At 45.6% G+C, this 18,554-nt stretch overlaps 1 protein-coding gene across 1 annotated transcript in view; it reads right to left on the bottom strand.

Annotated features, from left to right (window-relative positions):
- The window catches only part of LOC141052596 (microtubule-associated serine/threonine-protein kinase 3-like), a 109,362-nt gene that overhangs the window by 23,504 nt on the left and 67,304 nt on the right, over window positions 1-18,554 (bottom strand). The gene's annotated exons all lie outside the window — the stretch shown is intronic.

Here is an 18,554-nt window from a genome sequence, read left to right as displayed (position 1 = left end):
AAATGATCAATAATATATATTGTATATCATGATCCACATATTAAGACTAACCAATATAAGGAACACTGCACATTTAATAGAAACTACCCAAAAAGGAAAAAGCAGTCAAAATTCCATAAAATACAAGTTTTATTAGATGATATTTAAAAAATTGTTATAAGGACATACAGTGCATGGTTGGGGAGAGACAGAAAATATAACGACATCATGGTCAAAAGGACCAGCCAAACTGCGAGCATAGCACCAGGAAATAAAAATGTGTAGGATGTAAGCAGATTTCCGATAATCGGTCAGGGAAAGAGTGGCAACCATTGTTATGGCAAGGAGTGTACAGAGACATCACCATGTAGCCAAAGGCTACTGCCCTTTCAAATAAAAGAATTCCCTGCCCGTAGAGTGCACACAACATACATAACCGATGCTATGTAAAGCATCAGAGATAGAAGCAAATAGCTATATTCCTATACCTGGAAGCAGTGGTGGCAGTGAGGTCGATCCAGTCCCCGACGCGCGTTTCGGAGCCAGAGGACTCCTTCCTCAGGAGGCCCCTGAGGAAGGGGTCCTCTGGCTCCGAAACGCGCGTCGGGGACTGGATCGACCTCACTGCCACCACTGCTTCCAGGTATAGGAATATAGCTATTTGCTTCTATCTCTGATGCTTTACATAGCATCGGTTATGTATGTTGTGTGCACTCTACGGGCAGGGAATTCTTTTATTTGAAAGGGCAGTAGCCTTTGGCTACATGGTGATGTCTCTGTACACTCCTTGCCATAACAATGGTTGCCACTCTTTCCCTGACCGATTATCGGTAATCTGCTTACATCCTACACATTTTTATTTCCTGGTGCTATGCTCGCAGTTTGGCTGGTCCTTTTGACCATGATGTCGTTATATTTTCTTTCTCTCCCCAACCATGCACTGTATGTCCTTATAATAATTTTTTAAATATCATCTAATAAAACTTGTATTTTATGGAATTTTGACTGCTTTTTCCTTTTTGGGTAGTTTCCACAGCAATATTTAGTAGATGCTTATGTCAAAATCGAAGCTAATCGCCTACATTACATCCACAACCACCAAAAAGATTTAAAAGTGGAGGATTACTGCCTCCTTCAAGAACATCTACTCAAAAAATCGGTTCAAAAGGGCATCCTTATTGGAAAAACCGTCATTGTACCATCTTCTTTTGAAGGCAGTCCAAGAAACATGAAAATAGGGGGGGAAGCCAGCACTGCTTGAGGTTAGAACGCATAAATTGGAGTGCATATGCACATAATATCTAGCTGTATTCAAAAATGAGATATTTAGCAAAAAAATTGATCAATTCAATTGAGCCACCCCGCCGCGCCAAGGCAATCTCATGTGGGGGGTCCTACTCTACATTTTTAATAAATGCTGTACCATTACGGCCTCGTAAATACATTTAGAGCATGACCACATCAAGTGCAATCTGTACCTGGACATTACTGGATCGCTCCCATGAAGCCAGATGAAGCAAGTGCAGATGAAGGCCAACCAGTTCTGAACATAGACATATCAGGATTGGCCTCCACACATTGCCCGACCAGCAAACATAGATGAAGGGCGATGTTGGCCCAGACACAGGTGCACAATTAAATAAAGCTTGGGGCAGGGCGGGGCTGCCGTGTGTGTGACCAGCAGCCTAATCCATCACAATGAACACAGAAAAATTATAGCGGACATAACCAAGCGTGCACGGCAATAGTGGTGGTGAGCCACAAACAAACAACAAGAAAATAGGGGGGGAAGTCCGCACTGCTTGAGGTTAGAACGCATAAATTGGAGTGCATATGCACATAATATCTAACTGTATTCAAAAATGAGATATTTAGCAAAAAAATTGATCAATTCAATTGAGCCACCCCGCCGCGCCAAGGCAATCTCATGTGGGGGGTCCTACTCTACATTTTTAATAAATGCTGTGCCATTCCGGCCTCCTAAATACATTTAGAGCATGACCACATCAAGTGCAATCTGTACCTGGACATTACTGGATCGCTCCCATGAAGCCAGATGAAGCAAGTGCAGATGAAGGCCAACCAGGTCTGAACATAGACATATCAGGATTGGCCTCCACACATTGCCCGACCAGCAAACATAGATGAAGGGCGATGTTGGCCCAGACACAGGTGCACAATTAAATAAAGCTTGGGGCAGGGCGGGGCTGCCGTGTGTGTGCACAGCAGCCTAATCCATCACAATGAACACAGAAAAATTATAGCGGACATAACCAAGCGTGCACGGCAATAGTGGTGGTGAGCCACAAACCAACAACAAGAAAATAGGGGGGGAAGCCAGCACTGCTTGAGGTTAGAACGCATAAATTGGAGTGCATATGCACATAATATCTAGCTGTATTCAAAAATGAGATATTTAGCATAAAATTTGATCAATTCAATTGAGCCACCCCGCCGCGCCAAGGCAATCTCATGTGGGGGGTCCTACTCTACATTTTTAATAAATGCTGTACCATTACGGCCTCGTAAATACATTTAGAGCATGACCACATCAAGTGCAATCTGTACCTGGACATTACTGGATCGCTCCCATGAAGCCAGATGAAGCAAGTGCAGATGAAGGCCAACCAGTTCTGAACATAGACATATCAGGATTGGCCTCCACACATTGCCCGACCAGCAAACATAGATGAAGGGCGATGTTGGCCCAGACACAGGTGCACAATTAAATAAAGCTTGGGGCAGGGCGGGGCTGCCGTGTGTGTGCACAGCAGCCTAATCCATCACAATGAACACAGAAAAATTATAGCGGACATAACCAAGCGTGCACGGCAATAGTGGTGGTGAGCCACAAACAAACAACAAGAAAATAGGGGGGGAAGCCAGCACTGCTTGAGGTTAGAACGCATAAATTGGAGTGCATATGCACATAATATCTAGCTGTATTCAAAAATGAGATATTTAGCAAAAAAATTGATCAATTCAATTGAGCCACCCCGCCGCGCCAAGGCAATCTCATGTGGGGGGTCCTACTCTACATTTTTAATAAATGCTGTGCCATTCCGGCCTCCTAAATACATTTAGAGCATGACCACATCAAGTGCAATCTGTACCTGGACATTACTGGATCGCTCCCATGAAGCCAGATGAAGCAAGTGCAGATGAAGGCCAACCAGGTCTGAACATAGAAATATCAGGATTGGCCTCCACACATTGCCCGACCAGCAAACATAGATGAAGGGCGATGTTGGCCCAGACACAGGTGCACAATTAAATAAAGCTTGGGGCAGGGCGGGGCTGCCGTGTGTGTGCACAGAAACCTAATCCATCACAATGAACACAGAAAAATTATAGCGGACATAACCAAGCGTGCACGGCAATAGTGGTGGTGAGCCACAAACCAACATCAAGAAAATAGGGGGGGAAGCCAGCACTGCTTGAGGTTAGAACGCATAAATTGGAGTGCATATGCACATAATATCTAGTTGTATTCAAAAATGAGATATTTAGCAAAAAAATTGATCAAAAATTGCACGCTTGGTTATGTCCGCTTTAATTTTTCTGTGTTCATTGTGATGGATTAGGCTGCTGTGCACACACACGGCAGCCCCGCCCTGCCCCAAGCTTTATTTAATTGTGCACCTGTGTCTGGGCCAACATCACCCTTCATCTATGTTTGCTGGTCGGGCAATGTGTGGAGGCCAATCCTGATATGTCTATGTTCAGACCTGGTTGGCCTTCATCTGCACTTGCTTCATCTGGCTTCATGGGAGCGATCCAGTAATGTCCAGGTACAGATTGCACTTGATGTGGTCATGCTCTAAATGTATTTAGGAGGCCGTAATGGCACAGCATATATTAAAAATGTAGAGTAGGACCCCCCACATGAGATTGCCTTGGCGCGGAGGGGTGGCTCAATTGAATTGATCAATTTTTTTGCTAAATATCTCATTTTTGAATACAGCTAGATATTATGTGCATATGCACTCCAATTTATGCGTTCTAACCTCAAGCAGTGCTGGCTTCCCCCCTATTTTCTTGTTGTTGGTTTGTGGCTCACCACCACCATTGCCGTGCACGCTTGGTTATGTCCGCTTTAATTTTTCTGTGTTCATTGTGATGGATTAGGCTGCTGTGCACACACACGGCAGCCCCGCCCTGCCCCAAGCTTTATTTAATTGTGCACCTGTGTCTGGGCCAACATCGCCCTTCATCTATGTTTGCTGGTCGGGCAATGTGTGGAGGCCAATCCTGATATGTCTATGTTCAGACCTGGTTGGCCTTCATCTGCACTTGCTTCATCTGGCTTCATGGGAGCGATCCAGTAATGTCCAGGTACAGATTGCACTTGATGTGGTCATGCTCTAAATGTATTTAGGAGGCTGTAATGGCACAGCATTTATTAAAAATGTAGAGTAGGACCCCCCACATGAGATTGCCTTGGCGCGGCGGGGTGGCTCAATTGAATTGATCAATTTTTTTGCTAAATATCTCATTTTTGAATACAGCTAGATATTATGTGCATATGCACTCCAATTTATGCGTTCTAACCTCAAGCAGTGCTGGCTTCCCCCCCTATTTTCTAGTCCAAGAAACATGCAGCAGCGCTACCAGGATGCTATGGCTATTGTTACGAAGTATGGTCGACCAGATCTATTTATCACCATGACATGTAATCCTATGTGGAGTGAGATTACTACACATTTAGAACCGTGGCAGCGTGTTGAACACAGACCAGACTTGGTTGCACGCGTCTTTAAAATTAAACTGGAATCCCTCTTAAAAGATATTAGCAGTGGATTATTTGGAAACTTCACTGCAATGGTCCATGTCATTGAATTTCAGAAGCGTGGTCTCCCACACGCTCATATTTTAATTAGAGTTGAGCGACTTTTGTTTTTTTATGGTCGAGTTTCGTTTCGTGAAACCCGACTTTTCCAAAAGTCGGGTCGAGCAAGATCGGCCGATTATAGGGAAAAGTCGGGGTCGTCCCGAAACACGAAACCCAATGTAAGTCAATGGGGAATAAAAGTCGGCAGTGAGAGGAGGACAGGAAACACACCTACAATGCTCATTTGAATGCCAAAAGCATCATTTCTTCTTACTTAAGCTGGTCAACCTTAATTAACTTCATAATACAAGTTACGCACTGAAAAATGGGGGTTATTTGGCTAAAGTTGTTGGGGGGTAGGGCTGGCTCTAGGTTTTCATGTGCCCTGGGCGAAAGAGCGCCCCTTTAACACATACCACAACTCACCATGCTCCGATACGGCAGAGAAATAGCGGTATAGTACAATGAAAAATACCTCACTTTTTACATCTCATGACGAGGCCCATCTATTTCTCCATACAGAATCATTGGTCCCATATAATGTTTGAAACAGTATATGATGCGCTCCACATAATGCTACAGTATATGTTGGTCCCCATGGATGAAGCTCCACTCTCTTATGGGCCCAAATAATGCTCCAAACATAATGGGCCCCATTTCTAATGCTCTAGTGTATAATGTGCCCTGTAAATGCTGCTCCAGTGTCTGATGTCCACCTTTGGAATGTTCCAGTGTATGGTGGGCCCCATCTATCATTCTCCAGAGTATAGTGCTCCCCAAAAATTGCTGTCCCAACATTGAAAACAATCAAATAAGTCTCCTCGCTAGGGAATCCCTGTACTGGTCTGGACTCCTCGTCGTCCCCATCTTCCATCTCACTGCACAGTATTTCAACCTTGCAAGTGCTGTGATCCTGAGCAAGCAGGGGGGGCCCACTCGTTGGCAATGGCACTGGCACAGGGCCCCTGATAGTACGGTGGTGTGTCTGATGGCGGTTGGGCCGAACCTGCACTTTCATCTGCAGCTTCCTCTTTGTCACCGTGTAAGATGGAACTGTATATGGGAAGGGTAACCTGAGTTTCATCAGGGTCAGATTCAGGCCGGGTAGCGTGCGAGTGGAATGTAGTGGTCTGGGTCAATGTACCAGCAGATTCATCGAGCAGTGGCTGGGCATCAGTGCACTTGTGTCGCCCCCAGGAGTACGGTCGCCACAGTGGCATTACCTTCCTCCTAGGGAGTGTGATGTCATGCTTGGGAGCAACGAAGGATCTCTCTAGCAGGTTAACTGATTGGGCGGCGTTATTCCCACGAGTCATGACCCTCCAAACAGCGTTCATGAAGGCAAAGTGTTTGTTTTCCGTGGGCAGTATGGTTGCAAAGCTGAACCTTAAAGGAATGTCCAGAAGGGCACCACCAGGAGTGGAGCCTACGGCGTAATTTGACTCAACACGGGCAACCTCAACCATGCCAGCTACAGAACATATGCACACATTGCAAGCTTAATTCCGTTAACGATCGAGACTCCGTCATGCCCCGCGGTCCGAGTCCGGCTTACTAAAGGAACACGTGAGGCTCTGGCACATGAGATTGGCCAATAACTGGTGTGTCATGCCCTTACATGTCCGTGGCTGCATGTGCGTTACACTGAAAAGGCCAGCGTTTGTAGCTTACAGGTGCAGATAACCCGCTGAACAACGTTAGTGATGGGGATCACTGATTACAATTATTACTCGCGAACGATGATTTCCCAGTAAGTGCAGGTCAACCGCAGTTCCGGAATTAGGCCTAACCATCATTCCTGAAAAAATGAAAAACTTACGTGTGCAAACCACAGGTGCTGTAGCTTGCTTAACAGCTCGCCAGCCGTTCTCACGCCCAGTATGGATTACACGTGATTGCACAAAGGTGAGAAAGGGTACTGTATCCCCAGATAACATGTATGGATAGCGTACACATTCAAAAGATATGTCTATACATCAGGAGGCAGGCTCAGACGGTGTTAGGCCCAGTATGGCTTGCACGTGATTGCACAAAGGTGAGAAAGGGTACCGTATCCCCGGATAACATGTATGGATAGCGTACACATTCAAAAGATATGTCTATACATCAGGAGGCAGGCTCAGACGGTGTTAGGCCCAGTATGGCTTGCACGTGATTGCACAAAGGTGAGAAAGGGTACCGTATCCCCGGATAACATGTATGGATAGCGTACACATTCAAAAGATATGTCTATACATCAGGAGGCAGGCTCAGACGATGTCAGGCACAGTATGGATTTGACGGCCCAGACTACACAGCGGAGGAGCAGGGAGAGGTAAAGATTGCAAATGCTGGGGCCCTGCCCAAGCAAGGGGGGCCCACTCGTGGGTGTCAGTACTGGCACTGGGCCCCTCATAGTACGGCGGTGTGTCTGACGGCGGATGTGCACCACCACCGTCAGAGACACTTGATTGCACTATGAAGGACCCTGTGCCAGTGCCCGCGCCCAAGAGTCGGCCTACCCACCTGTCCAGGGCAACGGCACTCGCACGGTGTCGTGCGCTAGGTGGTGTCCCCGGCCATGGGGGGGGAGGCAGCACAGTTAGGGAGTTTTAGAAAGTGGCATATGCTGATGTTGGACATTCAGCTGATGCAAAAGGCGAAATAGGTCAAGTCCCAGGAAGAGGTGGACCAAAGCAAGCCATTTTTCTGTCACCCTATGTGTCATCAGGGGAAGGTGGGACAAAATCCTTGGAAACCCATGCATGGTTCATTTTAATGAAGGTTAGATCATCCACATTTTGGGCTGACAGACGGGTCCTTTTTTCTGTCAGGATTGATCCAGCTGCACTGAAGACTCTTTCCAATAGCACACTTGTAGCTGGGCAAGCGAGCTCCTGTAAGGCATATTGTGCCAATTCAGGCCAGGTGTCCAGTTTAGCGGCCCAATAGTCAAAGGGGAATGACCTGTGTGGGAGGACATCGATATGGGAGGAAAAGTAGTTTGTAACCATAGTTGACAACTGCTGTCTCCTGTCACTTTCCATCGATGCTGTATTACCAGTTGTGTGAGCGGTACTTGAAAAATCAGTCCACAACATTGTCATGAAACCCCAGTCTCCAACTCCACTTCTGCTGTGTGCACCATGAACACCTCTGCCAAGCTGCCCCCGGCCCATACGGCTCGTGTGAGAACCATCACCGCTGCTGTGTGCTGGGAATGCCTCAAGCAACCGATTTACCAGAGTTGCTTGTTTATTAGCCAATATTAGGTCAAGGTTCTCCTGTGGCATGATGTTTTGTAATTTGCCTTTATAGCGTGGATCCAGGATGCTGGCCAACCAGTTGTCGTCATCGTTCATCATTTTGGCAATGCGGGGGTCCCTTTTTAGGATCCGCAAGGCATAATCTGACATGTGGGCCATTGTTCCCGGTGTCAATGATGCACTGCGAGTGCTGGTTGGAGGAGCACTTTCTGGCAAATCCACATCCCTCCAGTCACGCACAAACCCTGTACCAGACCTTGCCACGCCAACATTTTCACTTGCCCCACGAGATGCATCCTCCTCCCCTAAGTAATCATCCCCATCATCATCATCCTCCTCCTCTTCTTCCTCCAACTCGTCCAGGAGAGGTCCCTGAGCAGACAATGGCTGAATGTCATCAACGATTCCCTCCACCTCTTCCTCCTCGTCAACATTGGCTGCAGACGCCTGCTCCTTAAGGTGCGTCAAAGTTTGCATGAGCAGACGCATAAGTGGGATGCTCATGCTTAGGATGGCGTCGTCTGCGCTTACCAGCCGTGTGCATTCCTCAAAACACTGAAGGACTTTACAGAGGTCTTTCAGCTTCGACCACTGCACACCTGTCAACTCCATGTCTGCTCTCAAAGTGCCTGGCCGTGTATACTCCCACAAATGCATTATGGCCTGCCTCTGCTCGCACAGCCGCTCCACCATGTGCAGGGTGGAGTTCCACCTTGTTGCAATGTCGATAATGAGGCGGTGGTTGGGAAGGTGGAGCAATCGCTGCAGCTTCTGCATACGAACGGAGTGTACAGGCGACCGACGGATGTGCGCGCACAGTCTTCGCACCTTATGGATCAGGGCTGTTAATTCCGGATAATTTTTGAGGAAGCACTGCACCACCAGGTTCAAGGTGTGAGCCAAGCAAGGTATGTTGCTGAGTTTTGAAAGGGCTATGGCTGCCACAAAATTACGGCCGTTATCACTAACTACCTTGCCTGCCTCAAGATGTACACTGCCCAGCCATGACTCAGTTTGTCGCTTCAAGTACTCGGCCAGCACCTCGGCGGTGTGTCTGTCGCCCAAACACATCATCTGCAACACAGCCTGCTGACGCTTTCCACTAGCTGCTCGATAGGGGGACACCTCATGTGCAACAGTGGCAGCTGCAGATGGAGTGCTCGTACGACTGCGCTCTGTGGACGAGCTTTCGCTTCTGGAGGAGGAGGAGGAGGGTGGAACACCTACAGCCAACTGTTTCCTATACCGTGGGCTAGGCAGCACTGTCCCACCACCGCTGTCCCCTGTGGACCCTGCATCCACCACATTAACCCAGTGCGCAGTGATGGACACGTAACGGCCCTGGCCATGCCGACTGGACCATGCATCAGTTGTGAGGTGCACCTCTCCACTCACTGACTGCTTGAGTGCATGGACAATGCGGTCTTTCACATGATGGTGGAGGGCTGGGATGGCTTTGCGAGAGAAGAAGTGGCGACTGGGTAGGTCATAGCATGGTACTGCATAGGCCATGAGTTCGCGGAAAGCTGCGCTTTCCACCAACCGATAGGGCATCATCTCAAACGAGATTAGTTTGGCAATGTGGGCGTTCAAACCCAGTGTACGCGGATGAGAGACTGAGTACTTTCTTGACCTACTCATAGTGTCTGGGAGGGTGAGCTTTACTTGAGAGCTGCATATGGTGGAAGTAGCGGTGGACAGGGCGGACTGAGAGAGGGTTGATGATGGTGATGGAGTTGGTGTTCTTTCTGATGGCCTAGATTCAGTATTTCGTTGATATAACAGTGGGATTCCCTGACTGCTGTGGCCTTGCAACGACACCTCAACATTTGCTGCTGTGCTAACCGGTGGGCTTACAGTGGGGGAAACAATGTAGCGTTGCTGACTACCTTCTTTGTGATCAGTTGCACATGTGGCACTTGAGGTTTGGTGTTGTGTCCACGCTTGCAAGTGCATGCTGGTTAAATGTCTAAGCATGCAACTGGTATTCAAATTTTTCAGATTTTTCCCTCGGCTAAAGGTCTTTGCGCACTTCTTACAGATAACCTTGGCCTGATCATGAGGATTTTGTTCAAAAAAGCGCCACACTGCACTCTTCCTACTTTGGCAGACATTTTGCGGCCTAGCACGGTGTGATGTCTTGACCCTCTGGACAAGCTGTCCAGCAACTCTTTTGATGTTTGGAACCTGTCTTTGGAGTGCTCCGGGCCTGCCAGATAACAGCTGTTGCGATGTCGATGTCTGCTGTGGATGCTCCTCATCTGAGCTATTGGAAGCAGCACCCTCTTCCCCCAATGGATGCCAATCTGGGTCAACAACTGGGTCATCCATCACCTCCTCTTCAATGTCATGTGCACCTTCCTCTGTGTCACCGTGTATGGTGGTATAGTGTGCGGGAAGGGGCACCTGAGTCTCATCAGGGTCAGAATCTGGCTCTGTACACTGTGAGGACAATGTAGTGCTCTGAGTGAATGTACCAGCAGAATTATCTATCAGCGGCTGTGCATCAGTGCACTCCATGTCAGATTCATCTTAGCCTGGGTAATTCACCATTTCACTTGATAATCCAGGCATGGTATGTGAAAACAGCTCCATGGAGTAATCAGTAGTATGGCCTGCGTCATCCTTCAATCTTGGTTGGGGTGAAGGACACGAGGAAAGGTGTGGTTCATGAACATGAGCCTCCAATGACGACTCAGTGCTTTTACTTTTTACAACTTCAGAAGAGGAGCTGGAGGCTGAGTCAGCAATGTAAGACAAAACTTTTTCCTGATGCTCTGGCGTTAAAAGCGGTTTGCCAACTCCTAGAAAACTAAGCCTTTGAAGCCTTATGGAGCCAGACGATGACGCAGGCTCAACACCTCCTGCATTCGGTCCTATTTTGCTTTTGCAACTACCATCAGATCCACCACCAACACCATCATTACCAGCTGCCAACCCCCGCCCAATTCCACGGCCTCTTCCACCAGCCTTCCTCATTTTTGGTAGAAATGTAGACAAAATCCAACAAACTATATAGTAATGTAAAACAAGGTACAAGGTGTCTATAGGACAGGGGAGATTTAGATTTTCTGCAGACACTTGTGGACACTGGACACTTGGATTGTGTGAGGCCCACTGAATATCAGAGCGCTATGTCACAGGCTCGATGGCACAGGTGTGAAAAAAGTGACTACAGGATAAGGGAGATTTTGAATTTCTGCAGACACTTGTGGACACTGGACACTTGGATTGTGTGAGGCCCACTGAATATCAGAGCGCTATGTCACAGGCTCGATGCAGCAGGTGTGAAAAAAGTGACTACAGGATAAGGGAGATTTTGAATTTCTGCAGACACTTGTGGACACTGGACACTTTTGGATTGTGTGAGGCCCACTGAATATCAGAGCGCTATGTCACAGGCTCGATGGCACAGGTGTCAAAAAAGTGACTACAGGATAAGGGAGATTTTGAATTTCTGCAGACACTTGTGGACACTGGACACTTTTGGATTGTGTGAGGCCCACTGAATATCAGAGCGCTATGTCACAGGCTCGATGGCACAGGTGTGAAAAAAGTGACTACAGGATAAGGGAGATTTTGAATTTCTGCAGACACTTGTGGACACTGGACACTTTTGGATTGTGTGAGGCCCACTGAATATCAGAGCGCTATGTCACAGGCTCGATGGCACAGGTGTGAAAAAAGTGACTACGGGATAAGGGAGATTTTGAATTTCTGCAGACACTTGTGGACACTGGACACTTGGATTGTGTGAGGCCCACTGAATATCAGAGCGCTATGTCACAGGCTCGATGGCACAGGTGTGAAAAAAGTGACAACAGGATAAGGGAGATTTTGAATTTCTGCCGACACTTGTGGACACTGGACACTTTTGGATTGTGTGAGGCCCACTGAATATCAGAGCGCTATGTCACAGGCTCGATGGCACAGGTGTGAAAAAAGTGACTACAGGATAAGGGAGATTTTGAATTTCTGCAGACACTTGTGGACACTGGACACTTGGATTGTGTGAGGCCCACTGAATATCAGAGCGCTATGTCACAGGCTCGATGGCACAGGTGTCAAAAAAGTGACTACAGGATAAGGGAGATTTTGAATTTCTGCAGACACTTGTGGACACTGGACACTTTTGGATTGTGTGAGGCCCACTGAATATCAGAGCGCTATGTCACAGGCTCGATGGCACAGGTGTGAAAAAAGTGAATTGTAGAATTGGGCAGAATAGGAATCTCCCTAGAGTGTAGGTCTGTAAGAACGGAACAAGTCCTCCACTTATCCTTCCACAGTGACACACAGCTTCACTGTGGCTGTGATAACAGCCGTTACACGGTACTGTGTGAGGAGCGCACACCGCTGTATGGTGTGAATAAATGCACGCTCAGTACCTCAGCAGTACAAAAAAAAAAATTGGGATTGCTTTTAAAAAAGCAGTTTGCAGAGCAGTGGGGAAACAGCAATGCAGCTGTCAGGAAGCCTTAGAAGGCAGCCTAACAACCAACACCGCTGATCCACCACAATATAGCCTCCCCTTGCACTACACACACAGTGACTGGTGTGCTGCACAGGCAAAATCGCTAGCAGCAGAAGCAGTTTTTTTTTCTTCTTCCCTGCCTAACGCTCTCCCTACAGAATCAGCAACCTCTCCCTATGCTAAGATCGGCAGAAGTAAGATGGCGGTTGGCGTGCACGCCCTTTTATAACCCCTGTGGCGCGAACAAAAGCAAGCCAATCACTTGCATGCCCTTCTGAAAGATGATGGTGACCCCTGCCTATGTCATCACGTTGCCCACAGTGTCCGTGGATCCTGATTGGCTGAAAAAGAGCGCTAAACAAACTTTTGAAACGCAACTTTGGCGCGTAAGTCGCCGACCTCGTGGCCAACCTCATCCTAGGGTCGGGTTTCGTTTCATGAAACCCGACTTTGCCAAAAGTCGGCGACTTTTGAAATTGTTCGACCCGTTTCGCTCAACTCTAATTTTAATTATTCTTGACAGCCTGTCTAAATTACGGACTGAGGCGGACATAGACAATATAGTCTGGGCTGAAATACCTGATGAAACAATCTACCCTCAGCTCCATAACATTGTTCTTCAACACATGATTCATGGTCCCTGTGGAGAACACAATCCTAATTCTCCCTGTATGGATCTTGGAAAGTGTAGCAAAGGTTTCCCTAAACAGTACCAACCATAAACCATCAAAGAAAAGGAAGGCTATCCCACTTACCGCAGAGCCATTGGCAAAACATATGAACACCATTCTAAGACGATTGACAATTCATGGGTAGTTCCATATAACCCATTTTTACTCACCAAATACAAGTGCCATATTAATGTAGAAATATGTGCTTCCATTCAAAGTGTAAAATATTTATTTAAATACATTTACAAAGGACATGACAAAGCCAACCTTGAAATTTCCCAAAATAACATCCAACATGATGAAACACACCAATTTACGGATACCAGATATGTTAGTGCACCTGAGGCTGCATGGCGGATATTTGCTTTTCCTATGCATAAACAATCTCATGCCATCATTCGCCTAGCCTAATTCTCAACCACTCTATTTTCATGAGAATGACTCTGCAGACAACATCCATCAAAAGCTCAATTCCAATTCTACACTTATGGCGTATTTCAACCTTAATAAGATCGACCACAATGCACATAACTATTTCTACCGCGAAATTCCAGAACACTACGTTTGGAAACAAGGCACATGGGAACAAAGAAAACGAGGGGGTCTCACAGTTATTGGAAGAATGTATACTGTTAGTATGAAAGACCAAGAACGCTATTATTTACGTGTGTTACTGCATGTAAAAGCTGCTACCAGTTTTGACAGCATTAAAACCGTCAATAGAGTTATTCATGAAACCTTTAAGGATGCTGCGTTAGCACTCAGATTATTATTCGATGATAGCATCTGGAGACACTTTAAGAGATGCTTGCATTCTTAACATGCCTTCCCTACTTAGAGACATGTTTGCTTATATCTGTATTTTTGGCCCCCCCAGTAAGCCACTTGAATTGTGGAATGAATTTAAGGACCATTTTTTTACAAGACTACTGTCATACATACCATAGCGACACTGAGGAGTGTATCGATTGTGAAGGATATGCTATGAAAGATGTCCTAGATGTCCTCATAGTCCATGGAAAAACTTTTGCTGATTTCAATTTACCACGCCCAGCAAAAAATATTGAACACCTCCTTAAACAATATGATAAGGATTATGAGTTAAAAAAAAGCTGCAGCGATGAAAGAAACTCTTAATCAGGAGCAACTTTTTGCCTATGATGTCATTACTGAAGCTTTACAAAATAGCAGTTTAACACCAAAGTGCTTTTTTCTCGACGGACCTGGTGGCAGTGGAAAGACCTACCTATACCATCTACTTACACATCATTTAAGAGGACAAGGAGAAATTGTCTCACCTGCAGCGACTACAGGAATAGCATCTAACTTGATACAAGGAGGCCGAACAATCCACTCTCTATATAGCATACCTATTCCGATCAACGAAACATCCGTTTCCAGGATTAAAAATGATACAAATGCAGGAAAACATTTACAGAGTACAAAACTTTTTATTATTGATGAGTGCACTATGGTCCAAAAACATGCATTGAATGTGATAGATAGACTTCTACGTGACATCATGACAACAAATGTTGCTGAAATACATAAAACACCGTTTGAAGGTAAAGTTATTGTTCTTGGAGGAGACTTCAGACAATGTGTTCCTGTCATCGCTCAAAGAACAAGAATAGACATTGTAGATTCCTGCATTAAATATTCACAATATTGGCAACATTTTACCAGACTACCGCTAATCAACAACATGCGCTCCACTGATCCTGAATACAGCACTTGGTTGCTTAAACTTGGAAATGGTGAGCTGTCTAATGAACATAACCTTGGAGAGGATGTCATTGAAATTCCTCCAGACATGCTTTGCACTGGCTCTATAGTAACCGAGATCTTTGGAGACCATATTTGCATTGATGTTAATGACAAACAAAGCCTCAACACAGCTGCATCACATGCTATACTCTGTCCAAAAAATGATGACGTAGATTTTCTGAACTGTAAAGTAATGGATCGCATCAGTGGTGATTATACTGTATATACAAGCGATGATTCTGTCGATGCTGATGAGGCATAGGAATGTGAAAACTACCCAGTTGAATTTTTAAACTCTCTGACACCACCAGGAATGCCATCACATCTCTTAAAACTTAAAATTGGCACCATTGTGATGCTATTAAGAAACCTAAACACCAAGAAAGGTCTCTGCAATGGCACTCGCCTCATTGTCATTGCCTTACTTCGCAACATCATACAGGCTAAAGTGATTACTGGCTCAGCTGAAGGAGACATTGTATTTATTCCACGCATCGATTTGTGTCCTTCAGAAACTGGGTTACCTTTTAAATTAAAACGTCGACAGTTTCCTCTAAAACCTGCTTTTGCTATGACCATTAACAAATCCCAAGGACAGACCCTCAATCGAGTTGGCATTTTTTTGCCCGAACCTGTATTTGCCCATGGACAATTGTAGGTTGCATTCTCCCGAGTACAGCAACGCAGCAACGTTAGGGTCAAAGTGGTGGATACACCACTTCAAGGACAATTGCTACCTAATAGCACAAAAATCTGCACTAGAAATGTCGTTTACAAAAATGTCTTACTTTAAACTATTTAAGTTGGTCCTGGAATTGATAGATATATAGATATATAAATGATAGTTACATTCTAAATAGATATAGATAATAGACTTCTAAGACTTCTATACATAGCTTGATATATGTTATATATATATATAGATATTCTAAGCAGATAGATATATCATACACTAATTATCTCTTTCACATATATGTCATAGACATATTTAAATCCATAAAACATACATAGGTATAGGTATATATAGATTAAAAAAATAAATAAATACAAATACAAAAACAAAACAAATTTAGGCACACATACATAGATTTCAACTACATAGCTAACACATACCTACACAACTTGGGTAATAATTATTTTTTTATTTATTTATAGAGTAATATTATTTCAATAGCACTTTACATACGTCAGTAATAGAGTTGAGCGACTTTTGTTTTTTTAGGGTCGCGTTTCGTTTCGTGAAACCCGACTTTTCCAAAAGTCGGGTCGAGCAAGATCGTCCGATTATAGGGAAAAGTCGGGGTCGTCCCGAAACACGAAACCCAATGTAAGTCAATGGGGAATAAAAGTCGGCAGTGAGAGGAGGACAGGAAACACACCTACAGTGCCCATTTGAATGCCAAAAGCATCAATTCTTCTTACTTAAGCTTGTCAACCTTAATTAACTTCATAATACAAGTTACGCACTGAAAAATGGGGGTTATTTGGCTAAAGTTGTGGGGGGGGGAGGGCTGGCTGCAGGTTTTCATGTGCCCTGGGCGAAACAGCGCCCCTTTAACACATACCACAACTCATCATGCTCCGATACGGCAGATAAATAGCGGTATAGTACAATGAAAAATACCTCACTTTTTACATCTCATGACGAGGCCCATCTATTTCTCCATACAGAATCATTGGTCCCATATAATGTTTGAAACAGTATATGATGAGCTCCACATAATGCTACAGTATATGTTGGTCCCCATGGATGAAGCTCCACTGTCTTATGGGCCCAAATAATGCTCCAAACATAATGGGCCCCATTTCCAATGCTCTAGTGTATAATGGGCCCTGTAAATGTTGCTCCAGTGTTTGATGTCCACCTTTGGAATGTTCCAGTGTATGGTGGGCCCCATCTATCATTCTCCAGAGTATAGTGCTCCCCAAAAATTGCTGTCCCAACATTGAAAACAATCAAATAAGTCTCCTCGCTAGGGAATCCCTGTACTTGTCTGGACAGGTGCTGTAGCTTGCTTAACAGCTCGCCAGCCGTTCTCACGCCCAGTATGGATTGCACGTGATTGCACAAAGGTTAGAAAGGGTACCGTATCCCTGGATAACATGTATGGATAGCGTACACATTCAAAATATATGTCTCAGGAGGCAGGCTCAGACGGTGTTAGGCCCAGTATGGATTGCACGTGATTGCACAAAGGTTAGAAAGGGTACCGTATCCCCGGATAACATGTATGGATAGCATACACATTCAAAATATATGTCTCAGGAGGCAGGCTCAGACGGTGTCAGGCACAGTATGGATTGCACGTGATTGCACAAAGGTTAGAAAGGGTACCGTATCCCTGGATAACATGTATGGATAGCGTACACATTCAAAATATATGTCTCAGGAGGCAGGCTCAGACGGTGTTAGGCCCAGTATGGATTGCACGTGATTGCACAAAGGTTAGAAAAGGTACCGTATCCCTGGATAACATGTATGGATAGCGTACACATTCAAAATATATGTCTCAGGAGGCAGGCTCAGACGATGTTAGGCCCAGTATGGATTGCACGTGATTGCACAAAGGTTAGAAAGGGTACCGTATCCCTGGATAACATGTATGGATAGCGTACACATTCAAAATATATGTCTCAGGAGGCAGGCTCAGACGGTGTCAGGCACAGTATGGATTGCACGTGATTGCACAAAGGTTAGAAAAGGTACCGTATCCCCGGATAACATGTATGGATAGCGTACACATTCAAAATATATGTCTCAGGAGGCAGGCTCAGACGATGTTAGGCCCAGTATGGATTGCACGTGATTGCACAAAGGTTAGAAAGGGTACCGTATCCCTGGATAACATGTATGGATAGCGTACACATTCAAAATATATGTCTCAGGAGGCAGGCTCAGACGGTGTCAGGCACAGTATGGATTGCACGTGATTGCACAAAGGTTAGAAAGGGTACCGTATCCCCGGATAACATGTATGGATAGCGTACACATTCAAAATATATGTCTCAGGAGGCAGGCTCAGACGGTGTTAGGCCCAGTATGGATTGCACGTGATTGCACAAAGGTTAGAAAGGGTACCGTATCCCCGGATAACATGTATGGATAGCGTACACATTCAAAATATATGTCTCAGGAGGCAGGCTCAGACGGTGTTAGGCCCAGTATGGATTGCACGTGATTGCACAAAGGTTAGAAAGGGTACCGTATCCCCGGATAACATGTATGGATAGCGTACACATTCAAAATATATGTTTCAGGAGGCAGGCTCAGACGGTGTTAGGCCCAGTATGGATTGCACGTGATTGCACAAAGGTTAGAAAGGGTACCGTATCCCTGGATAACATGTATGGATAGCGTACACATTCAAAATATATGTCTCAGGAGGCAGGCTCAGACGGTGTTAGGCCCAGTATGGATTGCGCGTGATTGCACAAAGGTTGGAAAGGGTACCGTATCCCCGGATAACATGTATGGATAGCGTACACATTCAAAATATATGTCTCAGGAGGCAGGCTCAGACGGTGTTAGGCCCAGTATGGATTGCACGTGATTGCACAAAGGTTAGAAAGGGTACCGTATCCCTGGA

The sequence above is a fragment of the Dendrobates tinctorius genome, unplaced genomic scaffold (assembly GCF_039654945.1).
Source record: "Dendrobates tinctorius isolate UK_male_01 unplaced genomic scaffold, ASM3965494v1 ptg000162l, whole genome shotgun sequence".
Taxonomy (NCBI): domain Eukaryota; kingdom Metazoa; phylum Chordata; class Amphibia; order Anura; family Dendrobatidae; genus Dendrobates; species Dendrobates tinctorius.
Note: the sequence above shows the minus strand (reverse complement) of the source record. Positions and strands in the feature narration are given on the sequence as shown.